This window comes from Drosophila eugracilis, unplaced genomic scaffold (genome assembly GCF_018153835.1).
Source record: "Drosophila eugracilis isolate 14026-0451.02 unplaced genomic scaffold, ASM1815383v1 contig_90, whole genome shotgun sequence".
Taxonomy (NCBI): Eukaryota; Metazoa; Arthropoda; class Insecta; order Diptera; family Drosophilidae; genus Drosophila; species Drosophila eugracilis.
The window spans coordinates 5,079,409-5,104,040 of NW_024573812.1; the positions used below are offsets into that span (position 1 = coordinate 5,079,409).

Genomic DNA, 24,632 nt, shown 5'->3' on the forward strand with positions numbered 1-24,632 from the left:
CCCACTCTACTCTCCGTTTATTGTTTTTTTTGTGTAATTTCACACTCGAGTGCCTTAAATGCTTAATAATATGTCACATCATGGCGAAAGGCTTTTGGGGGCTTTGGGAATTCGGCGCCACAGCGTCACACGCTCTGTTGTGCATGGAAAAAAGCGGGGCAGGCAGGCAGGCAGTTTGTAGAGTGTGACTTAATTGAAAGATTTTTAGGGGGAATATGTACGTAGATATATATATATATATAACCCAGCTAATTGACAAATTTGGGTTAGCTTTGTTTGCGGTTTGTTTGAGGAACTTTTTGGCCTAAAAAATAGGCTTGTAATGCTATTTCCCAGCTATCTATGGGCGCCCCCCTGATTACCTCATCTTATCTTTCACACCCACAAAAAATAAAAAAGTGTCGCACAAATAATAAATTCACACCTCCAGCAAATATGTCAGTCAAATATTGTCATAGAAATGATAATAATAATAGAAGTTAGGAAGATACAACAAATAGAGGAAATATTTCAGAAGTTTCCAGGAAGTTTAAACCAAGAAGTTTACTTTCAACTCTCAGTCACACCTCAATTAGGTATTTGTTTATTAATTATTAAACTTTAACTAACTACAACATCTAACAAGCTAACAATACTTAACCCAGCTAGAATATCCCCCCCTGATACCCCTATAAAATGCAAATCTCTCTCATCTGTAACTTTCATCAATCATGGCAAATAAATTTCAATTACTATATGGATATCAAATAACTCGTTTACACTTATTTTCCGCTTCGTTCAACATCAATTTTCATGCCTTCGTTTTTGATTAGACGTTACGTTGTGAGTCAAAAGGAAAACTTATTCCCCGATAATCTACACGCCCCTTCTCTGATATGAAAAATAAAACCACTTCAGTTTGTGGCAGTCCAATCTGCTGTCCGCTCTGTCCGGACATTGTGCGTCATGATGTTGTCCACGCAATTGCCACCACCAAAAGCGGACTGTGATCCCAGCGAACTCTATACTACAGCAGCAGTACTCTGAAGCCACCACCCTGCCCCCCACCATGCCACTGGCCCTGCTGTTGCACCCCTTCATCCAGCGGTAGCCAGCAGCAGACAGAGGGCGACCTTTTATGGCATTGGGATATGGACCCCTGCGGTCGTTTGCATTGCAAAGCGTGCAACGCGCAAGAGGGGGAAAAGTGATGAACGGAGAGGGGAGAGAGGAGTGCAGAGTGTGCGCTGCAGGGGCTGAAAAGATAGATGCACTGGGAAAAAATTCAGTCAGTTTATGATTATATCACGGATATCAAGCTGATTCCCTTTTTGACTTCTAGTTTTAAGTTCCAAGATGAACTTTTAATCACTTTTATAGTGTTTTTAAGAGTGATTACTTAATACTTATTTTTTTATAACAATATTAAAAATATAAAATTTAGCATTTCCTTAATCAGAAATGTGTTTAAACCCACTGAAAATCTAGCAATTTTCTTTGATTTTCTTCCAATATTTTTCTTCAAGTGCAAAGGAGGGTGTAGCAGGGGGCAGCACTAGCAGCCGTGGCAGGGGCTAACATGATTTGCACGCTTCGTTGCTTCGGTTGCATTTAACATGCCTGCGGATCGAAAGGGGGAAGGGGGGCACAGCACGGTGCGAGGGGAGAGCAACAGAAGGTGAACTGATGGCGTGTGGTTTTTGCCGCCGCTGCGGTTTCAATTCAAGTGACCGTCCGTCGACCATCCATCCATTTTGCTGAACACCCCCCTCCCCACCCATACACACTGCCCCCCCTCATATTCCAGTTCAAGCCACCGCATTTGGTTACAATTTGGTTTTTCAAGCCGCGGCGCCGCAAAACGCGTTTCATACTGCCCAGCAATTTCGTTTCGTTTTTCAGTTTGAGTTTTTTTTCTCTTCTCTCGTTTTTTTTTTCAGTTTTTCGGTTTTTGAGTTTTGGCCGTTTTCGTGCTGTGCATGTTGCAGCGCCATAAAGTGCAACACAAAATGCAACTTGGCAACGAATGCAAACCATAAACTCTATATGGAAATAAATTATGACACTAATGCCACGAAACGAATGAGACAAGATCGAATTTCTCCCCACCACTCCGCCACCTTTCGGTTTCCCTGTGTGCCGTATAAATTATTTAGCGGCGCCTAATGGCAATTAGTTGCAAGTGACACGCGGCAAATCAATGAAAGCGGCAGCAGGGAAGGTGTAGAAAAGATGAAGAAGGTGATGAACGTTCGGAAAAGTAATGGAAATCATAGCTTTAGTCTTAGTCTGGCAAGAGTTATGGCTCATAAATAAGGCGGGTTTTTCCCCTGCACAAAAAAAGTGATTGGAAAAGTTTTAAAATAAAAAATTTGTTTAAAAATGAAGGTGTTTTAGCTACTACTACTAAAAAAATCTGTTCAGTTTACATAACAAGCTCTCAATCAATATTTATTTAAGACCCAAAAATAATTACAAATAACAATTTATGGCTTTGTTTTAAAATAATACTCATGGCAAGTGTTTTTTGTTAGTTTTAATATTTGTAACTACGTAATTGTTATTTTAACTTACTAATTATATTTCTAATTTATTTTACTTGCTAAGCTAAGCTTTAAAGTTTATAATTTATGATATTTGCTTAGTCTGCTTGACTAGTTAGTAAACTTTAATAAGAGACAAAACAGTAGGGAAAAATCAGGCAAAAAAGTGAGCGGAAATCTGATTTATGGGGAATTTGTTTTTAAATAATAAATTTTAGCCATAAATATGTGTATTACCTTATAGTTTACACCCAACAAGTTCTTAGAAATGTCAGAAAATAGAAACAATTTCAACTTTTTTATTTAAAAAATAAACTTTTAAATGGCCCCAAAAAATCATTCAATTATCCAACAAAGTAAAGGAAGCATTCAGCTTGCCTAAAGCCCCTTAAAAAGCCCCAACTTCCTTTCCGGTTTTCCACGATTTCCCCCCTTCTTCTTTTTTCCACACAGGCACATGTGCAACCAAAATTTCTTAAAGGGGGCCGAGCAAATTTGGGGCGTGGCACTTCAGGGCTGCGTGTCGTAAATGCTTCATTTGGTATGCACATAAATTATAAACCCAAACACTCACTCGCACACATATTTCTCGCCTTGCACTCTACACCCTCTGGATTTTCCACCGCACTCCCACAACACCTACTCTCCCCCCTTCCCATCTAGCGAACCTAGTTTTCTCTCTCACTCTATCTCTCTCTCCCAGAGACAGCTGTAAAAATTTATCGATAAATGTTTAATAGCTCGACACGCACATTGCCGAGCGAGAGCAGCCAACGAATGCGCATAAATAAATAAATGGAAACATAAATAAATAAAGCGTTGTGGAAAGAACGTAAACCAAACACACACACACACACACACACATTGCCAAGTCGAAGTAGACGATGCCCCCACCAAATACCCCTCCCTCTTACCCAGAAACTCTCTCTATCTTGTATTTAATATGAGCAAACATGCGACGAGCGTGTAAATATTTACTAATGAACAATATTTACTTTGTTATTAAAGTAGTCGGAGCCAACGGATGGCCAAGAAGAGAGAGGAGAGATAGACAGGGGTTTTGTTGGTGAGGGGGATTGGGGTGTTGTGTGTGTGTATGTGTGTACACTTGGGGAAAATGTAGGTCTTAAGTTCAGATCGAGAAGGTTGAGTGTTTTCTTTATAGACCTTCTCACCTGTGCTTTCTTCTGCTTGTAAATATTTTGCTGGAAAGTCAAACAGATTTATGCCTTTCTCAGATTTTCTTTGGGCTTTAAATATTAACTTTAGTTTATACATTAAAGATTTTTCCAGGTTTTTATATATTTTCAAACTTATTTCTTTTTAAAAACTTCTCTTTAGCTAAGAATTTTATTTTCTAACACCCAATTTCTCTTGGAAAATCCTAATTTCTCAAGTGTAGTTCAACTTTTGCGTGTTAATGGCTATGGATAGAGGTGCCAGGCGGAAAGGTCTACACCTCCCCCCCTCCCAAACACTCCACTCTCATCGCCCTCACACGACTCTTGATGTCGTGATTTGCGGCATGAACTCAAGTAGAGGGACGAATGGCTGGATGGATGGTTGAATGGACGGACGAACTAACTGAAGATGGTAGCTGCCACACGGTCATAAACAACTTGATTGCAGTGCCACGCCTGACCGACTCTTGCCCCTGCCCCTGCCCCTGACCGTTCTCCTTCCACTCCCTCCAACCAAGCTATTCCCCTCCTCCCAAAGCCATCCTCATTCGCGTTCGCACTTCACTTCCAAAACGAGAGCTTCAAGGGAGCAGCGATAATTGCCCTGAAGGGCAAACCCAATAGTGACAAAAGTGGCATTACTTTTCAATTTCCCAGCAAACACTCCAGCTGGCTGGATGGCTGGCTGGCTGGCTCTCTGTCTGTCTTCCAACAACATAATCAAAGCATGGCAATCGTTTAAAATTTATTTTAATTATGACCAAAATCCCGTACATCACCCCGTGGCGGTAGAAACAAAAAAAAACAGAGTCTGGAACGGTGTGGCGTGCAAAAAGGGCGAGCAAGCATTGGCTTTCCCCTCCTGCACAATTTTTGCATTTAAAAAGTAACAAGAAGGGTAAATTCCAAGAGGGGTTGGAGTGGGGTGCGGTGGTGGTGCAAGGGAGCATGAATCATGCATTATATATACCCAAGTTTCCCCTTCGTAAACTGGCAAAAGTGTTGAGACAACAGCAACAACGAGGGATCGAACGGAACGAAACGAACTGGAAAAGGGAGTAGAGGGGAAAAAGTGTTTTTGAAAAAAGGAAAAGGGGGAAAAAACACTGGGAAAAATAAAGGATTTTCAAGGCTTTGATTTATGTATATATTATAAAAATAATAAACACGAAAAATCACTTCAAATTAATTGAAAAGTTAACAAAATTCTAAAAGAAAGAAAACTACTTTTTTTAAGTCTGTGTTTAGAAAATCAAAAGATTGATTTTGATTACTTCCAAGAAAAGTTCCAAAACATACTTTTAAAGAAAATCTTACAACATTTTCAAACATTTCATAAGAAAACCCTCCAACTTTTCCCTCAGTGCCAGCCAGGAAAGGCAAAAAGACTCTTTACTCAGGGCCCCTTCTCGGCTTGTCTGTATGCAAGACCTGTTTCATTATAATTATGACCCTCATCAAAAATATTTGACTCAAGCGGTTTGTTTTCCTCTCTCCTTCTCCCCTTCTAAACGGACAAACGCACGGACGAACGGTCGACCCTTTTTTGCTTTCATAATTTCATTGAGGATAATTTGAAAATGTGCTACGCCATGACCGGGACGTCGTTCTGCCCCCTGCGCCACCATTCAATCTCTCTCCCTTCCTATAGCCGGCAACCCTGTGTTTTCCTTTTTCCGGCAGTGGAAAATATCTTCTTTAGATTTTTATGGTGAAAAGCGATTATGCAGCAGCCCAGCAGAAGCGACGGAAAAGTGCCAAAATAACGATTAACATTTTGAGGGGGGAGCAGTGGCTAGTTCTTAAGGGTTGCTCGTCCCTCATATATATATATATATATATTCCTGATCCCCGGAGCTATTCTCATTTTTCTCAGCTTGAATTTATGAGGGTTGCTCTGTCCCTCTGTCCGTCTGACTGTCTGACTGTCTGTGCATAAGTAATGAATGCGAAATGCCAGGCAAATTTGACTTTCCCCCTTGGGATGTTTGCGCACGCTTTTGATTGACTGGATTTTTGGGATAAATGCATAAAGAGTGGTGGGGGGTTTGGATTACCAATGGTACAAATGCTACAAAAGGCAGCTGCACATTAAAGGCAACTTTAGGAGGGGAAACAGGAAGCTGGCTATGCGGTTACCATAATCAACAGCCAAAAAACAACAACAGATTTGTAACATTCCCTGGGATTATAAAGGAACAAAAATTTTTAGAGCAGGAGGAAAAAAAGCAACAACAAAACTAGTTGAAAAATCTAAATGCGACACACGCGTCGCTGCTGTGCAAATATTTTCGCCCCTCTCAGCGAAATTTGCAAATTAAATGATCCCAAGGAGATTATCCATTAAGAAAAAAATGAGTCTTTTCTCCTGGGGGCCAGAGGAAATATTTATTCAGAGAAATCCTAACTCCTCCTTCTTTTTGTTTTGCGAAATTTCTAAACTTAAAGGCAAATGCCTTGTGGCTGCCAAAGTGCTTACTCAGCCATGTGTCAGCTTGATTTTGGTCAAAAGTAAGAGAAATCCAAGACAAATCACAACAAGAGGTTGAAGTATTGAAACAAAAAAGTTTTTCCTTGAAATGAAAGACAGTTTTTAAGTTATTAAGTGAATTATTTTGAAATTTCAAACTCGATTGCACTTCTGATTTGCTTATTCACACCCTTTTTTTAAGCCACGTTTATCCCCGTCTTATACAATTATGTTGTCTATAAGTAAATAAATCTGAGCATGTTTCCAGTTCTGCGCATCCTGGTCCCCTTTTCAGGGGAAAACCCCGTATACCCTATAAGGACTTACTTCCTCTCATTACCCTCCTTTTCCTCTGCCACTCTGACTGTGTTCTATGTGTCCTTTGCACACGTTCCACATTCACTTAGAATATAAAAGAGAGCATGAAAAAAAAAAAGAAAGGAAAACACAAAATAAAAAGAACCCCGACATGTGAACAACAATATTATCCAGTCCTCCCCTTGGCGATGGGTGTGTGTTCTACCCCCTCCCCCCAACCATGCCACACATCCCTAACTCCTAGCCCTTCCACCTCTTTGTTTTCGTTTCCCTTGGTGAGTTCCCCTCGGGTTACTTCGAGCGTGTAATGTATGCTTTTCATGTGTTTTTCTTTTTTCTCTGTGTATGTGTGTGTGCGTGTGTCCCATTGTTTAGCACAGCAGAGCTTCGTTCTGCTTCCTTTTTTTTTTATTATTATTATTATTTTGTGTGTCTTTTTGTTTTGCCAAGCAAATAGGAATCGTTTAGGAGAATCAACAGCAGTCCTGCAGAGACACCTAGACTCCAGCAAAACTGACGACGTGATGTCCTTACCATGCAAAACATTTTGGCAACATTCAGACCCAAATTGAAGTTACTTTGGTAAGGGAGAAAGGAGGGAGAATGGCAAAAACAAGGAGGTGTTGGAATATTCTGTTAATTTTATGTAGCTTTTTTGTCCCGAAAAGGATTTCTCTTTTTTGGTTGCCTTTTCTGTTGACTGCTTTTTTTGAGAGAAATACACAAAAAAGGATGGAGTTCTGACTTTTGTTGATTATTTTAACGAAAAAATGCAGAGAGACATCGTACAATTGTCAAAGAGTTAATTAAATGTTTTTAATCTGAAAATGTTCTAACTTTCTTATCGTTATTTGAATGTCTGGAAGAATTTGCAAGTATTAAAAAGATCACAAAAACAGTTCCAAAGGAGAGCTTCCCATATATCACAGCAGTACTTAGCCCCAAACTTTATAAACTAACTTTATTATGAAAGAATTATAAAGCTAAAAAGACAGGCTAACAAACTGAGAAACATAACGCTGGCCACTTAATTATCAAGATTTCCCTACCCTACGCTTCACTTTTAGCCACTTTGGTAATTAAGGTCCACAGAAAAGAAAAATGTTGATTAATGTGTCGCTGGGATTAATTACAGATAATTGTTATAAATATCTCAGGCGAGCCATGTTAAGCCAAGGACATTTCGCTCCTTGTCCAACTAATTTACCTGAGGAAACAGCAAGCCGGCAAGTAAACAGGGAAGAAAATGTGCGCAGCTGGCGGTGAAAAAGTAAAAGCCACAGAGTAAGGGGGAAAAGCAACAAATATGCTTAATAAGTAAACAAGGGGAGGGAATCTAGGAGGAGGAGAAGGAGCAGAAGGAGGAGGAGAAGTAGGGTGATCCAGAACAGGACAATGCGGCACGTATAATTACATAGCCGACACCTTTTTGCAGCAAGAAGGTATGGGGAGGGTTTTGCCCAAATCCTGAAAATGCAATCAATTTCAGTTTCTCTCCGCTTCCCCTTTACGAAACCTTCCTTTTGTTTGAGTTCAAGGGAAATTTAATACAAAATTATTTGGCATGAAGGGAAGGAAACTGAAAACAGAACGAAGAGGATTGCCCGCAAGAGGGTTGCTCAATTCCCAAGGGGCGCACCAACGGACCACTGGATGGAGGGCCAACCATGTCGGAAACACATGAAAAACACCCCATCCTACTTTTGGCATATTAAATGCTAATTTTCATTTGATTGAGTACATGTTTTGTTCGTGCAGAAACTGGTTTCCCCTGGACCATAGCCATAGCCTGCCTGCCTGCCCGCCTGCTTGCCTACCCATCGATGCTCAGTGAGTGGAAAGAAATCATGCTAAGTACCATGAAAATTAATTGATTTGCGGATTAGTTCCTCCGGCAAATGTGTGAAAAAGGGAAACAGTAGCCTGTCCAGCTGCTGCTGCCTAGCCAAGCCACTCCATCCAAATGGAAAATATTGAAATCTACTCTCGACTCTCAACGACAACAACAACAACAACATCAACAACCCAAGTCACTTGACTTTTTGGCCCTTGTTCGAATCCGGGATCGTTCTTGTTTTGGGTTCTCTGCATTCCCTCAGCTCAAGTGCCCGCAAAGTCCTCGAGAGCCATGAACGCACATGCATATCATTTGATATTGAATAAGAAGAAAACGAAAGGAAAATAAAAAAAAAAAAAGCAACATGAATAAATAAAATGCCAACAGTTTCTGCCCCAAAAGGAATGTGAAATGGGTTGGGGGGGGAAAAATAAATACAAGAAATAACGATGGCAACGTGATTCATTTCTTTTTAATGACAATAAATACATTTCCCATAAAAATAAAGATATCTTAATAAAGTCATTAAATATCATGAATCCATCTGTATATTTAATGTAGCAGAACCTTAAAACCTATTTACATTATATTTCTGTGTTAATAATATATTTAATTACTTGCTTGATTACTATCGAAATCATTGAAGCTTTAAATGCCTTGTTTAACTTTCATTTATGCCTGGCTAAGCACATCAAACAATAACTTGATTTTTCCAAGTAGTTCGTTCCCTTTGATTTCCCTTATTTAATTAGTGTTTTCTGTTTCTGTTTGCTTTGGTTTAGTTAACTTTTTGACCTTTTGGTCTTGTAAACTTTATCAGAGATTACTACCATTTCGCGATATTCCAATCACGACTCACGCTCCCACCATTACAGAATGCTGATAAGTCAAGCAAATATGCTCGAAGCGAATGAGAATCAGAAAGCAGCAATGGGATTGACGATTGTTCGTGGATGAGGGGATTGGCACGGATAATGGAGGATTGGAGCTGCGGGAATTTCGATGACTTCGAACTTCGAGAATACAGTTAAGGGCAAGGATATGGGTTATTCTTTATTAATATTTATTTTCTTGAATTTCCTCTTCATTAGATTATAGCTACTAAGAAAAAAATTAAATTTTTTTTTATTTATTTTTTTTTTTTTTTGAAATTCTAGTTCCCATGAGGATTCCTATTCAACTACCCTCTGCTGTTTGTTTTACTGTATGCTCTTCTCCGTTTGCCTGTTTGGCATGCAAATTGTTCGCTGCGCCGTTCTGGCTGGCCAGGCGATTACTATGAGCAAGGAGACGAGGAGAGGGGCATGGTTGGTTACGAAGGGGATTTCAGCGGGGCATTGGGGATTCGTTCAGCGGGGTCTTGTAGCGCATTTCCAGTTCAATGCTCAAATACACGAGTGTTGGCAAAAAGGCAGCGGAGGAAGAGGGAAAGAGAAGTGACAACAACAACAACAACGATGACGACGACGATGTTGGCAAACGTCTTCAGTTGCTCACACAGATACTCACTAATATAGTTTCACTTAGAAACACTAAGAAAATTAAATGAAGAAGAAAAATATATGCTTTTATCATATAAATATTTTAATATTTAATATGTAGCGTATAATTTATTATTAGAATTCTTTAAAGTACAAAATATATATATTAATAAATTTTCGACTTTTATAAAAGTTTTCGAAGTTCTAAATTCCTTTCTGTGCATTTCTGATGCATATCTGAAAGCATATTAAGAGTCTACAGCAACTCGTAAGTGTGTAAAATGATCAGCAAGTTGCAAAATGCAACACGAGACCCCCCGATGAGGCGGGGTAACTGTGGGGAGTTTTTGGGGGCGTGGTAGTCAGTTTGTTGTGTGGTTAGGACAAAGCGCCGGCATGTTTGACAGGGGTAGAGAAGAGCAAAAGAGAGGGAGTAGGGCAACGTGCCAGGCTGCATACAAGTATTAAACATTCAAACTGCGAACAATGGCAAACTGGGGAGCCTTCATTCGAAAAGGGGGAGAAGAAGAGATTGGGGTATACATACATCTACATATATATGTATATGTGGAAGGACCAAGGCGCGGCTTACATAAAACCGATTGCGGTGAACTATGGCACGGAAAGCTGCTCCTCTTTCTCTATTCATAACCCCATTGTCATATAAATATATATTCTTGTACTGAAAAACATGACAAGGAAGCAGATATAATCCACAAAAAGGAAATTTTACTTTAAGTTTTTAAATTCCTAAACATTCTGCAAATACTGCATGAAATATTCAGTTACGCTTATGAAAAGTTTGTGCAACATATGCACAGTTTGAGTTTGCACTTTCCAAAGAAAATAAAAGAAAAAATATCTTCATAACCATAACTTTTCCAATTTGATATTGTGAAAAGTTCACGTACCGTGTGCCAAATCTGCGACCACTTTCAATGAAATTTGATTATAAATGGAAACCGATTCCTAACCTAGGGTTAGTCTCCCCCTCCCTTAAAGAAAAAAGCATACTAAGTAGTGGTCATATCACGTCCATTCACAGCTGACACATCAGACAAGGAGGCTATATATACACATGCATATGTATGTATGTATGTAAGTATCGAGTGGAGGGGAGCACCCACTCATGCATTCAATTCGAAATGCCTGAGGGCAATAATAAAACAATTCCAAACACACTCGCCCACCCCCGACCCAAGCCCCCTTTGGGTTATCCATTGTGTATGGATGGAATTGGTAACTGTTGGCTGGGATAACCATTTTGGTCTGTGCCAGAAATGAAATCTATTGTCTGCCAAAAAGTTAACGCACTTTATTGCTATTGTTCAGTGGCGAGATGGTGGCACTATGCAGGGGACGGCGGGCGGGAAACTTGGTTGGGGCGGGAGGTGATGGTCTTATTCCATGCCCCACTCGAGCTCTACTCCAGTCATTTGTCAAGTGAGCTCTCGTTCTGTATAGCTGGTAAGTCCCCGTCCTCGTCTCTGTCCCCCTTCTTCTTTACTCTTTTTCTTTTTTCGTTTGAGCCAACTTTGCGGCCAAACAGAGCAAGGCATATATAGGAAAAAAACAATGTTAAAGTGAGCCAAGTTTGACAAGGCGAAGTTTTAATGCTCTTTAAGTCAGTAAGGCTTTAATTTAGTCTTAACTTATTTTAAGGGTAATCGATAACTGATAATGGTAGATAGATATTTCTTAACCAGAAACTTGTAGATCAAAGTTCTTCTTATCCTGTATCCATATCATAATACCCCTCAAAAGGGTATCGAAAAAGACCAAAAACGAGACGAGCAAAGAGGAGCTAACGAAGGAGAAGAAGCCAAAGACGACAACGGAACGGTGAGCAGGGGAGAAAAAATGTTGGCAATACAATATTTTGCCATTATGTCGAACAATAACAAGTCGACATAAGTAGATGTTGGGACAGAGGAGCCAGCCAAGTCCGAAGAAGGCAAGGAGAAGAGCCAGCGATAAAGAAGAAAAATAAAAAAGAGAGAAAAAAAAAAAAATGAAGCGAACAGAGAAGAGCCAAGCCGAATAGCTGCCAATTTCAGGCTTAAGTGTTCTTTTCTGGCCACCAGTTCCTCTACAGATTCCCCCCAACTCTACCCCCCACTCTACCCATCAGATAATGGCCTACAAGACATTGAGCCAAAGAGCAACGACGCATATGAAATTTAATACCACTTCACCTTTATTTTTTCCCTCTTCTTCTCCGGTTTTCTCCCTGCTTTTTTTTTTGCTTTTCTTGTTCTGCCTTTTTGTTTGGCATCCGGCGCTCCTTTAACCTTCCCCCAGTTCTTTTTTTTTTTTTTTGGCTCCCTCACTCTTTTGACCACAGATTTGAGCGCTTTATTAAGCGTATTTAATCGTGGATTTTATATAACTCTATGATTTTGGGGAAAAGCTATGAAATAAATGGTAATGTTTATGGTAGAAGGTAGGTCTTTAGCCAGATTCTTGACTTTTATATAGCTCAGATATATGTTTAAGCCTTATTTTTAGGGCAATGTCTCAACTTTAAGGAAAAGTCTTTAAAGTTACGCGCTAAATCTACTTTTTTATACAAAGAAAAACTCTTCCCAGAGTCACAATTAAATCAAACATCTTTTTTTTCCTTAAACCTTTCTACATAAACTTTTTCCCCAGAAGAAGCAAAACCATTTAAACATAATTTTCCGCACAAGTTCGACTGGAGAAGCACAAAAAAGAAAAACGTACTATATATAAATAGTTGAGAGCTGAATAGAAAAGCCGGCTGGCTGGGGAAAATGCGGTCACTTCGCGGAAAAGCCCAGAACGAATACACACAGCGGGCGAAAATAATAATGAATTAACAAATACAATCCGCACATTTTATGCTCACGAAAATGAGGCAAGAATTAATAAAAGAAGCGGGCAACTGAAAACACACTAACACACAGACACTCACACACACACAGAGAAACAGCAAAAACATTTCGCATGAGCAAGCACAAACAATTTGGACCAAGAATGAGGGGTTTCTTTTTCTTTTTTTCTTTTTTTCTTTTTTTCAAGATAGAACATCAGGGGAGTTGGATTGAAAAAGAAACTCAGAAACTCGACAAGAAAAAAAAAAAAAAGATGGAAAAATAAAACAAGAGAACCCAAGAACGTGGCATGAAATACAAAAACAAACAAAAGCAGAGAAGCAAAAATAAAAATATAAAAAAAACATCTGAACAGAAGGAGTGGGGGTAAACATTAATATTAAACAAAAAGTGGATGCAACAGCACAAGAGGACTGGCAAATGGGAAGCGAAATATAAACGACAAAGTTTTTTTTCCTCTCCACTCCGCTTGCCTCATCATGTAGCAGAAGTTGCTCCTTGCAGAGTTGCAAGTTTTATGGGTAACTCAGTCTCTGTCTCTGTGTGTTTGTGTGTGTGGAGCCCTTGCCTTGTCATGTCTCCTCGAATACCGCCTCGCCAATCTGCCCCATACTCCTCAGAACCAGAAACTCAACTCCAGTGGCGGACTTGGCTGAAAACTTTGGCCCAACAATCGCAAAGCCAGGCAGAAATGCAAACCAAAAAAAAAAAAAAAACAAAAGAAGAAAAACGAAAAGTGTGAAGGGAAACATTTGTAAGTCTCAACCGCAAAGTTTATAACATTTTAAATACGTATTTATTTGTATATATCCCTGGATTAACAGATAAGATCTTTGTATATTTCAGATCATTTAATCTTTACATTTTCATGGCTAACTAGGGAGAAAGAATTTCCGAAATAACTTTAGAGGAAACTTTTATAAGAAAATTAACGTCAATCTCTAAGATTTGATAGCAAAACCAACATTCTTTTGGTAAAATCTAACTAACTACCACAACTTTCAAGATCTTTTTATAGATTTCCCCAATCAAACCCCTTCTTTCTTATGGAAATCAACCATTTAATGATCTCTAAAAAAAAATGTAAGTTAATTTAGAAAACCATAAAAACCGGAAACATTTCCAATGCCATTAAAAGTGCATTAAATGCTAAACAAAAACTGTGAACAAACTGGATTCGAATAATTGGCCTTTTTGCATGGTGATTAATTGCCGGCAGACTTCACTGCGCCGCCACATTCACCATCATCTTGCCACTTGACCAACAAATTGTAATCCGATCCGCGACAGAGAAAGAAATCGCTTCGTATTGAGCTTAACTCCATGACAAGTTGCTTTCGTTGTTGTTAACTGGTTTGCTTTTTGGCTTTGTTTGACTCAACGAAAATAAAAAAAAAAAAATAGAAGAAAAAAAACTACCACAAGGCATTTGAAAAATGTGCAATTGAAACTAATTCGGTTAAGTGTTGAGCAGGGGCAGAAAGAAGGAGGGGGGGCAGACGGGATGCAAGTGCATAAATTCGTGGCATGCTGTGAAACAAGTTGCAAGTTTAGCTAGTTGGGCTACACGCACGCAGCATGCAACAAATTTCTCAGCGTTTTTATGGAGCTATGAAGCTGCTGCTGCTGTTGCTGCTTGCTGCCGCCGGGTGGTGTTGTGGTGAGCAAACAGTTGCAACAGCCACGAAAAAAAAAAAAAAATGGAAACGATGGAAAAATTAACACCGCCGGAGTCAGCTGCACAAGCGGTCGTTTTCATTAAACCTAATCTCGTTTTGCAAAAAGATACAGTGGGAAAAAAAAGTTAAGATGTTAATAAATTAAAAAAATTCGAGACAAATTTTATTAACAAATATTTTTTATATTTTTGTAACAAAGTGTAAACTTTGATTGACTTTTCATCCTTGAAGTTTTTGTAACTCAAAGTTAGGTTTTCCTTTCTTAAGATATTTTTACCTCCATTAATATATATTAATTATATAATATTTTTTTTAATATCTTTTAATTTTATTTAACTTCTTTTAAGTGTAATTTTTCGTTGGCAGCTGCTGCTCCCATTTGTGGCAGCAATTTGCCGTTGCTCGTGTGGCAGTCTGTAAATTTATTAGTGCGAAATGAGATAGACAGATAGAAAATGTATTTTATTTTCTTTCACAGAATAACAAATACAAAGTATCTATATCTGTAGCTATAGCTGTATCTCAAACTGAATCTTTATCTGTAAATGTGTTTATATCCCCCCCATACCCTCACCATTGTAGAAGTTCGAAAAATGCTGATGGCCATAAACGAGTTTAATGAGAAAATATTTACTCAACTTATTTGCAAATTGTTTTGTATTCATTCTTTGCATTTTCCTTGCTGCACTGAGCTTTGTAAATAGCAAATAAAATACACAAAAATAACTAAAAGCCGATTGCAAATTGGCAAACAAAAAAAAACAAAAACAAAAAAACACAAAAGAAAAAGACTTTAACAAATGCAAAAATGAGCTAACAAATAAAAACACAAGAGTTAAGGTGTCTGTTTTCGCAGCCTTTTTGGCATTGTTCGGTTTTTGGTTTTTTCTCATTTTGCTTGGCTTTGCCTCAAGTGTTGCTTTTCACTTGGCAAAATGCAAAAGGAGAAGAAAAATGTTGCAGCTAATTTGTTTTTTTTTTTTTGGTTGAGTTAGGCGTGTGGAGGGGGAGAGGGGCAGGCACAAGGGGGCACCAACAAGCAAAAAGCCATTTCGCAATTTTCAATTGTGCACGTCAAAGTGTTAAAAACGGCACGCGATTTATTACACAAAAAGCCACACAAAAAGAAAATGTTTTAAGATTTAAGTTTAAAAATATTTAAAATACTTAAACAAAATATTTGTTAAATATTTTTAAAGGAAAATATAGTTTTTAAACTATGCTTTCATCTATTTATTGCATTTTTGGTTTAAAGTAAAATATTTTTTTACAATTTCAAAAGATTTTATAACAGAAATAGCATAATTTTTGCCTTCCCTTTCGCTTTAATAGGAAATTTATGTTTTTTATATATTTTTTGTAGTTCTCTTTTATTTAATTTATATATTTTTAAGTGCATAATTTTCTCTCCCTTTGTTTTTTAGACAATCTTAATTAGAATTTCTGCTGAAAGTCAGTCAACGTTTTTAATTTTCTCTGGCATTTTGGTTTTTTGTTATTTTTCCCTTTTTGTTTTTTATTGATTTACTGCCGGCAATCAAGTGTGAAATTGACATGCCCCCCAATATAAATATTTGTTAAAATATGCAAAAGTTTCCTTTGCTTGTTTTTATTTTTTCGTTTTAACGTTGCTCATGATTTATGCCAGCTTCATTAATCTAAAGTTGGAGGTGATTCCGACGGGGTTGAGTTTGCTGTTTATCTCTTCGATCGTTTCTTTTTAACGCAGAAAAGAAAAACTGGAAGTTGGAAAAATGAAATCAAATTGCCGTTCATTAATAAGCCCAAGTAAAGTGTGTGTATCCAACGGATACCGCCTGTCAATAGAGCAAGTCTATGGAATTCAGCTGGTTTTCGAAACCTCACTCCTGCCTATAGATAGACTTAATCAGTCTTTAGAAGCACTGCCACTGCTGCTCTAGCTGACTTGAGAGTTTATGAAAACTCAATTGAAATGCAACTAATTTGTTGGCCAACCCCTCCACTCCTCTGTTGCATGCCTATAAATTATGATAATTATTTAATGCAACCACAAAACGACAGAAAAAATAAAATAAAATAAAGTTGAAAAACGAAAAAATCATCTGCAGGCTGCCCCTGCCATATTAAGCAATTTATTGATGGAAAGAGACAGGGCAGTTTATCTCTCTCGATACCCACAATTATCACGCAAATGTCCATTATAATCATATGGATAATGACTATTATATACATCTATCTATATATATATCTGAATATACACGATAATCATGCCGCATACAAAAGGCAATTTACGTAAATTACACAAAAAAAATCACAGAAAATTAAACAATTTACAAAAGACAAGCCCCCCATTAATAAACATGAAATATTGTTGCGGCGAAACTTTTGTAATGAACCAAAAAACCAAAAAATCCAAAAAGAATAAATTTAAATATATATATGGAGATAAAAAAAAACAAAACGTGGGTACATAAAAAATTAATAAAAGAAAAATAAACTCAAAAAAAAATAAAGAAACAGAGAGAAATATATATGGTATAATCTTTTTATGACCATAAAAGCTTAACCAGGCAGATGTCGGAGGTTTTTTTAAGCTGTTTTTTTGTTTGCGTTTTTTTCAGGGGAAACTGAGAGCTAACGATCTTAAAAAAGATATCTCAGGAAATGTTTTGTTTGCTCCATTTTTAGGCCATTATTAACTATACATTATTTAGAGCTATCTTTTTGGTAATGTTAATACAAAATTTCACAGCTCTTAACTGCTTTTCTTTTCTATAAATTTTGCTATCCTCTAACTAACTGTCCACAAAACGAACCACTCCTTAGATTTTCTATACAATTTCCATCCTTTGTGCAGCCAAAAGCAAAAGGGAGAAGCATTATACAAGTCGAGCGCCGCAAGTCTCCTCCTTAGCCAAAAACCATCCACCATCCATCTCGGCCATAAAGTTGCCTTCTCCCTTGGCTTGATTATTTACATTTTTCCCCTACCTCCACACACCCCCTCCCACAAGTAAGGAAGGGGCACAAAAATGAGTGGCGGCGGAGGTGCCTCACACAGAAAATAAATCAACAAAAAAAAATAAAGATACCTCGCTGCGAGTTTCATTTGCGTTGCGGGGAAGCTAAAGCCGCCAAATAAAGAATCATAAAAGATATCAAAATAAATATATATATAGAGAGAGGGAGAGAAGAGGCGAAGGGAGGTAGAGAGGAGGGCCTTCGTTGGCAGAGGAAGCAGTTAAAGCTTCAGTAGCAGCATTGGGCTCAGCAGGCGCTCTCATTGTTGTTGCCTTGTTCGCGTTGCAAATGCTTAGCTGGTATTTAAAAAAAAAAAAAACCAAGTCGAAGCCGACGCCGCGCCAGTCAAACAAATAAACTGGCCAAAACGAGCCAACTTGATGGACTGCTAGCCTCAGAGGCTTTCATGAGGCAAGACAACGAGCCAAATAACAAAAACGAAAAAATATCTTTGCCGCTAGGCAAATAAACAGAGTGAGTTTTATGGGACACACGAAAAAACATTTGAAAAACCTTTGCATGACCAATAGATACATTTTATTTAATGCCTTTCGGCACGGATTATGGCCTAAAAGATTCAACCATAACTAAATAAGATGCTATAGTTTGGATATTTCGATATGGTTTCCCTCTCTCTGGCATTTGATTTGATTTTTTCGCTATTTTCGGCCACAAAATTGTCGGCGCGTGTGTTAGAGAAAAAAAAGAATACAAAAAAAAAAACATTTAACAACATATCAAATCAGATAAGACATAAACAAGTCAAAATCTACACGAGTTCGTTTTTTTTTTTATTTGGCACTGTTGTTATGGAAACTTTAGCTCGTTTATCAAATTGCGAGACAATTTTTGTATGTGCGCTCAATTAGCACGAATTTACAAAGCCTTTCAAATGCCATAAAAAAAAAAGTTTAGATACTTTGGTAATTTTAGCTTGTACTAACACAAAAAGTAATTGTTTTTTGGGTTGCTAAGGTGTTGGGTAATTGGGTTTAGGTAGAGTTATAGATTGATTGGATTTTAGTAAAAATATTTGTGGTTTTTGTGGATTACAAAAATGGAACCAGAAAAGTTTGCAAAGGACTCTTTTTTAGAAATTTAAAGATGTTTTAACAGTAAAAATGTTTGTTTTTAATATAAAAAATAACCATTTCATAAACCCCAAACCTTCAACTAAATATCTGCCGTATTTACAATAACATTCGAAATGTCAAAGTCAAAATGATCAAAAGTTCAAAAAGCAAACTCTACATGGGCCACCCTGTATAGATTAAATATATTATTTAATTAATATATATTTATTTACAGATTTTTCTTACAAGTTAATACTATTAAAAAGTAAATAAAACTATATAGAAAGTGCATTAAATAATTATTTATTGTAACTTATACAAGCAGCAAAAAAAACCCCAAACATTTTGTAATTATAAAATATTTGAATGACCATTTGAGGCTCAGTGGAATTTTATATCATTTTTTCCTCATTTATTTATCACTTTTTGTTGTTGTTTATTTACATTGCCTGCGGCTGTTGCTTATCAGGGGAATTGTTTGGATTTCATTTTATTTATACTGTGTCATAAAAAACAAATATTAATTGAGATTATCGCAATGTGATATTGCTTTATTTACACGTTATAATTAATTGTTCTTATTTATTGAATTTGTATAGCCTTCCAACCTGCTCTACCCCTCTCTCTCTCTGACACCACCTCTTAAATTGAGTTATTCGCACGACCATAAATAAAATGCGACGAATATGTGCATAAAATTAAACTTGTTTAAATGACATTAAATGTGGTTTTTTATTGAGCTTTCATTTTGTTTCATTTTTTGGCCTCTCAACTCCATCTACCCGAAAAAGATATATGCAAATTGATATTGTATGTATGTGTGTGTGTATATATGTATCTGTGTGTGTGTAAAGTATAATTTATATGCATGTTTGGGCCGTCCTGCGGCTGGCAGCATAAATTAATTATCAAAAGCATTCATTTACATGGCTGACTGGGCGATCCGACACCCGCTGGCAGGCGGCACCCTGGCTCATAGATACTGTATCTCACAGATACTTTATGTATATATGTATTATACCCCATTAGCCCCTCTTAACCCCTCTCTATCTCTCACTCTCACACTAGTCAATTTGAAAAACATCATCACAATCAATTTGCTTCGTTTCTCGTGATGGGAATTAAGTTTTTGTATACATCTCTCTCTCTCTCTCTCTTGAGTTTCTGCCTCTGCAACGTTGTTGCTTTTTGTTGTTTTTGTAGTTGGCCCACATTAGCTAGTGAACGTTGAACGCTTTCGTGCCCCTCTTGCTGTTGTTGTTCTCCTACTCATTGTTGTTCTTGCCTTCCTACATGTGTTTAGCGTGTTCAGAAATTTGCTTTTTTAATGACGCTCTTGTTGATTGCCGGCTATTTGTTATTAGCCACCTCCCCTTTCCCCTTCTCCCCTTCTCCCAAGCCAATGCCCTTGTTTCTCGAACTCATTTAAAATTTCGAATATTTTTCGTTTGTATTTTGCAAAACTGAATGCAATTTATTAATAGTTCGAATTGCTTATTTATGGTTCGTTTCACTTGATTTAGTGGCGCAAACATTTTTCGCTATTGTCATGATGACAGCTAATGGCTGAAAAGCGATGAAAAAGGCATAAACTAATTTTATATATATATATCCGCTTATTTTAGCTTATTTCAGTTCATTTTATTTAATATTGGTTATTAGCTTGCCTAGTTTATTAAAGGGGCTTTCTCTTAAATTGCTTTGGCTGTGAGTCATTTATTTTTTATAACTATCTTATCATTGGTCTTTCTTTTTAGCAAACTTTTATGTGATTTATAATGACTAGAAAAGGTTGTTAATGGAATTTTTATTATATTTTTATAGTTATTTATGACCATAAGTTAGTTTTGTTAGCTCATTTTAAGTGAAGTCACACTTTAGTTAAGTTTTAAACTTGTTTTATGATTTATTTAAATTTTTAAGCTATTTTATTTCTGTTTTCCAACTTGGATTTTAGTTTTTTTAACTATTAATAAGATTTTACTTATATAATCTCCTTTGAGTTAACTACAAATAAATACCAAAACTAATCAAATAATTTAAATAGATCATAATTAGCCGTTTAAACTAAAGCAAATAACCCTTTTTATTCACTAAACTAAACGCTATTACCAATATCTTTACAAACTTCATAATCAGATAAAAGCTTTTATTGGCATTTCAGAGCTTGTTGTTATATTTAATAAATAGAATCAATTTCAATTTGAATTCCCTATCAAATTTAAATGATTTTCATTTAATTTGTACACAGGGAGACAGAGAGAGAAAGAGATAGCGAGAGGGATGGGTAGTGTTTTCCCATGGCTCTCGCTTGTCAGGGCAGAGAAAACGGAAAATATAATCCATTTTCACATTGCTCGACTTTGAATTGAAAATTGAAATTGCAAACTTCGAGAGCTCGATGCTAATTCGCATGGGCGGACAGATAGGCAGTTAGACAGGCGGAAAAGTCAGACAAGCGGGGGCGGAAACGAACGTAACTAACAAACGAACAAACGTTTGTCACTGTCGGGGCGTTTTATGAAAATTGAACAAATCAATTAAGTCTAATCGTGCCTGTTGGGTGGGGCCAACAGTAGTCAGGGGGCATTTGTTTCTTTATTTTTTGCCCTGACAAATGGACAAAAATATAAATGTCTAAATTCGAAGGCAGGCCAATGTCAGATTTGCTTTTGTTGGCTAACAAAAACAGCTAAGAGAACACACAAAAAGCAAGTAACTACAACAACAGCTGGCAGCACATGCTACAAATTATGAACACTGTAATTATATTCGTATAATATTTTGTCAGCCAATTGACACATTTGCTCAGAAGTAGTTAGGAAAAGCTAAAGAGAGGGGGAGGCCGAGGCGGAGACGGTAAAAGCCATGGGGCAATTACGCTGGGGGGCTCTCAGCAAATGCGCAAACCAAAGTCGGTTAACGTGGCTCGCGGCTGCAATTGTTGGCCGCCATCTGCGGCTGTTGCGGTTACAGTGGGCCAACGATAAGGTGTTCAGTGATGTAAAATGATTGCTCACTAAAAAACAAACAGAAATTATTATAAATTTGTAACTAAAACGTAATCTTAACTTTTACAGCTTAGCAAAAGTTACTTTAAAGTTCTTTTGACTGAATCTCAACTGTATCTGACTATCTTACAGATTGCTGGCCACTTTTACCATCGTACAGTGTGACAAATTATTATATATGTATGAACATATGTATGTAGAGGAATATGAGTATGCTGGCATGTTACCGGGTTCGTTTCCATATATATAGATATATGTACACACCTACATATAGATATAGATATATACAGATATGTGCATGCACATTTTACACACAAGCTTGGCTCAGTTCGGCTCGCTTGCTCGATGCTGGTGGTGCTAATGACCGTAACTAAGTTGGCGTCACGATTGTGTGCGCCACTGGAAGCCAGCTACCACCTCCTCATGCCCACCTACTTCTCCTAAGCCCACCACCACCTTTTGCGGTTTACTTTGTCCCAGCCATTTGTGTAAAAATATTTTAATGTTATGGCCCGGCCAAGAGAGCTCTGTCTAATAGTCGCTTAATTGTATCTGCGTGTGCGTATAAATGTATCTCTGTATCTTGGCAAGTGTATCTATGCATTTATGACTAAACAGTTGTTTAAATAAACACTTTTGGCATGTTTACTCGAAATGCGTCTGCAATGTTTACTTAATTAAATCGAAAAACGAGCAAACGAAAATGGAACTAAAATCAACAACCCGCCCTCGTTCTCTCTTTCTATCTTTGTCTCTCGCTTTATACAAAGATATAAACTTAAATTTGAATAAACTTGAGATAAGGCGATGGAGATTTTGCTTCCGGAATTAGTTGGGAATTTTAATTTACTCAGATAAGCAAAATAATCAAATAGAATGAACCTCTAAGCGATTGTTTTATTTTTATGGCATTTTATTTATGGCCAGTTGAAGAGTTGAAGGAGAGATAGATAATCAAAGAGTGTTGGCTTATAGTGATATTGTTTAAAGGAAAATGTTAATAACTTAAGTTTTTAACCTGTTAATAGAATAAACTTTCCAGGCGATTTAAAAATATTTCTTAAAAATGAAATACAAAATGTAAAAACCTAATCTTTTGTTTTTCTATTACTTTTCAAGTCATTTTCAATCTGATAAAATATTTTCAAGTCAAGAATTTATATTTATATTCACTGTTCCCAACTCGATTTTATCAGACATTTTGGGTAAGTAAAAATAAAACCCCCTCAAGCACACACACGCGATATTCATTTTCATAATTCGAGTAAATGCAAAACACGCCCAGTGCCACCGCCTTCCATCACCAGCCACCCACCAAAGCTACCAGCTCCCCCCATCATTCCCGTACAGCCCCCGCTTGCCTGTTTTGTTTATCGCTCATCGTTCGGCTGCTCGTTCGCCGTTTTTGCTGTTTGCTATTCGGTTCGCTTGACGCGTCGCCGCAGGCTTCATTAGGCGAGCGTGATTCCGATTCGCATTTCCATTTCGACTCCAATTCCCATGCTCCCCTTCCTTCTTCATCCCATGCTGCACCCCTACAAACGGCCCTCTCCTCCCTCCTCACCAACCTGATGACCCGCGAATTCCGCTTGTCTTCCCACATTACGCTTGCAAAACGAAATTCCATTCCATTGGAGCTGAACAAAAAACCCAAATTAAATCCACTTCAATAAATCTCAAAAAAGGTAAGATACAAAAAATCAGGCCTGTCAATTTTCTAATCGCCCGAAATAACAACAAAAAAAGGCTGAAAAAAAAACTCCATTTAATTACAAATCGGCTTAGATTGAAACGCCTTAATTGGCATTAACTCGAAAGAAAAAACAAAACAAAATGTTTGCTTGTGTGTGTACACGAAAAAACTTGTGTAAAATGCGGCAGCGGTAAGTGGCAAGCGGTAATTAATCAAACTGAACTGGAAATCAATTTAGGCTCGCGCTCTCTCATTCCCTCTCTCTCTGTCTCTCTTATCTTATGCTATCTCTATCTCTGCTGTGCGAACGAGAGAGAAACTGTGTAGTATCTTTAAGATATGTAAGGCCTAACAATACGAATTTTATTGCTGTTTTATGGTCAAATAAAGATCGTTTTATTTGATTTTAAATAAAAATAAGAAATATTTAATAAAAAGAGATTTAAATTTATAAAAAAAAATACTAACTTAAGCAAATAAATAAATGCGTAAATAGGTAACTTACCTTTTTATAAATCCAAAATAGTCGCAATTTCTGCTCTGGATATGCGCGTTCCCAATTTATAGACAGCATCCAAGATGATGAAGAGAGGGTGACGCGGGGGGTTGGGTGGCAATGGAGCGATGGGCAGGTGATGATTCCTTTAGCTTCCTGGCCTGCTCGCACCCACAATGAGCAAATTACCGAGGGGGGGTTAGTGATGGGAGGCGAGAGCGAGTGAGAGAGAGTGAGAGTACGCGAGAGGGCGTAATAATCCACAAAAGAAACTCCCAAACTCCCAGCTCCCGGAGCTAACGGTAGGTGAAATGTAAATCCGCAAAATTTTCCTAGCAGCGCAATCTCAGGAATTATTTTCCATTTATGTAAGAGCGAGAAAGAGAGAGATAGAGTCAAACTTGGCTTTTCCTTCTGCTTTCCACTGGATTCTATTGCTGCTTCTGCTCTGCTTCTTTTTTCTTATTATTCTGCTTGTTTTTCACTTCTTTGACACTTTTTGCATTTGCTTTTCTTTTCTTATATTTTTTTGCGACAAATGTATGAACTTTTTTATGAGGTTAGTTGTTGTTTTTTTTTCTTTTTGCTTTATATCTCTACAAATACACGAAAAAACGGCACTTTGAGTAAAGGCGAGGGAGGAAGAGAACGAGAGAAAGAGAGCGCGTGTCCAAGCTCTGTTGCCTTTGCCTTCTCTCCGCATGTAGATATGTATGTATTATTGGCAGAACAGAAGCTGCTCCACCGCACACATACACATGTTCCTACATACAGATATGTAGAGAGGCGGTGAACAGAGCTTGGGGCATACAAATAAAAAAAATACACGGGGGAGTTGTTGCACGACAAAGCGACAAAGAGCGGGTGAGAGAGGAGGACACGAAGAGACAGAAAGAGAGAGAGGGACTAAACGACCGACCGACTGACGTGACGCGACTTCACCTTGCACACGCGCGGAAATTGGCGAGAGCGACAAAGCGACGACGAGTTCGTCGTTTGTCGGCGTTCTTTTA

At 37.7% G+C, this 24,632-nt stretch overlaps 2 protein-coding genes across 2 annotated transcripts in view; both read right to left on the reverse strand.

The window, feature by feature from the left end:
* LOC108112387 (protein GSKIP homolog) overlaps window positions 1-23,703 on the reverse strand; it is a 61,268-nt gene extending 37,565 nt beyond the window's left edge. The window contains exon 1 of the mRNA XM_017222228.1: window positions 23,629-23,703. The gene's annotated coding sequence lies outside the window, so the exon portion shown is untranslated. The remainder of the gene's footprint in view (window positions 1-23,628) is intronic.
* Window positions 1-23,737, reverse strand: part of LOC108112376 (uncharacterized transmembrane protein DDB_G0289901) — a 92,360-nt gene extending 68,623 nt beyond the window's left edge. Inside the window, exon 1 of the mRNA XM_017222206.2 lies at window positions 23,629-23,737. The gene's annotated coding sequence lies outside the window, so the exon portion shown is untranslated. The remainder of the gene's footprint in view (window positions 1-23,628) is intronic.
* Between the last annotated feature and the right edge of the window lie 895 nt (window positions 23,738-24,632).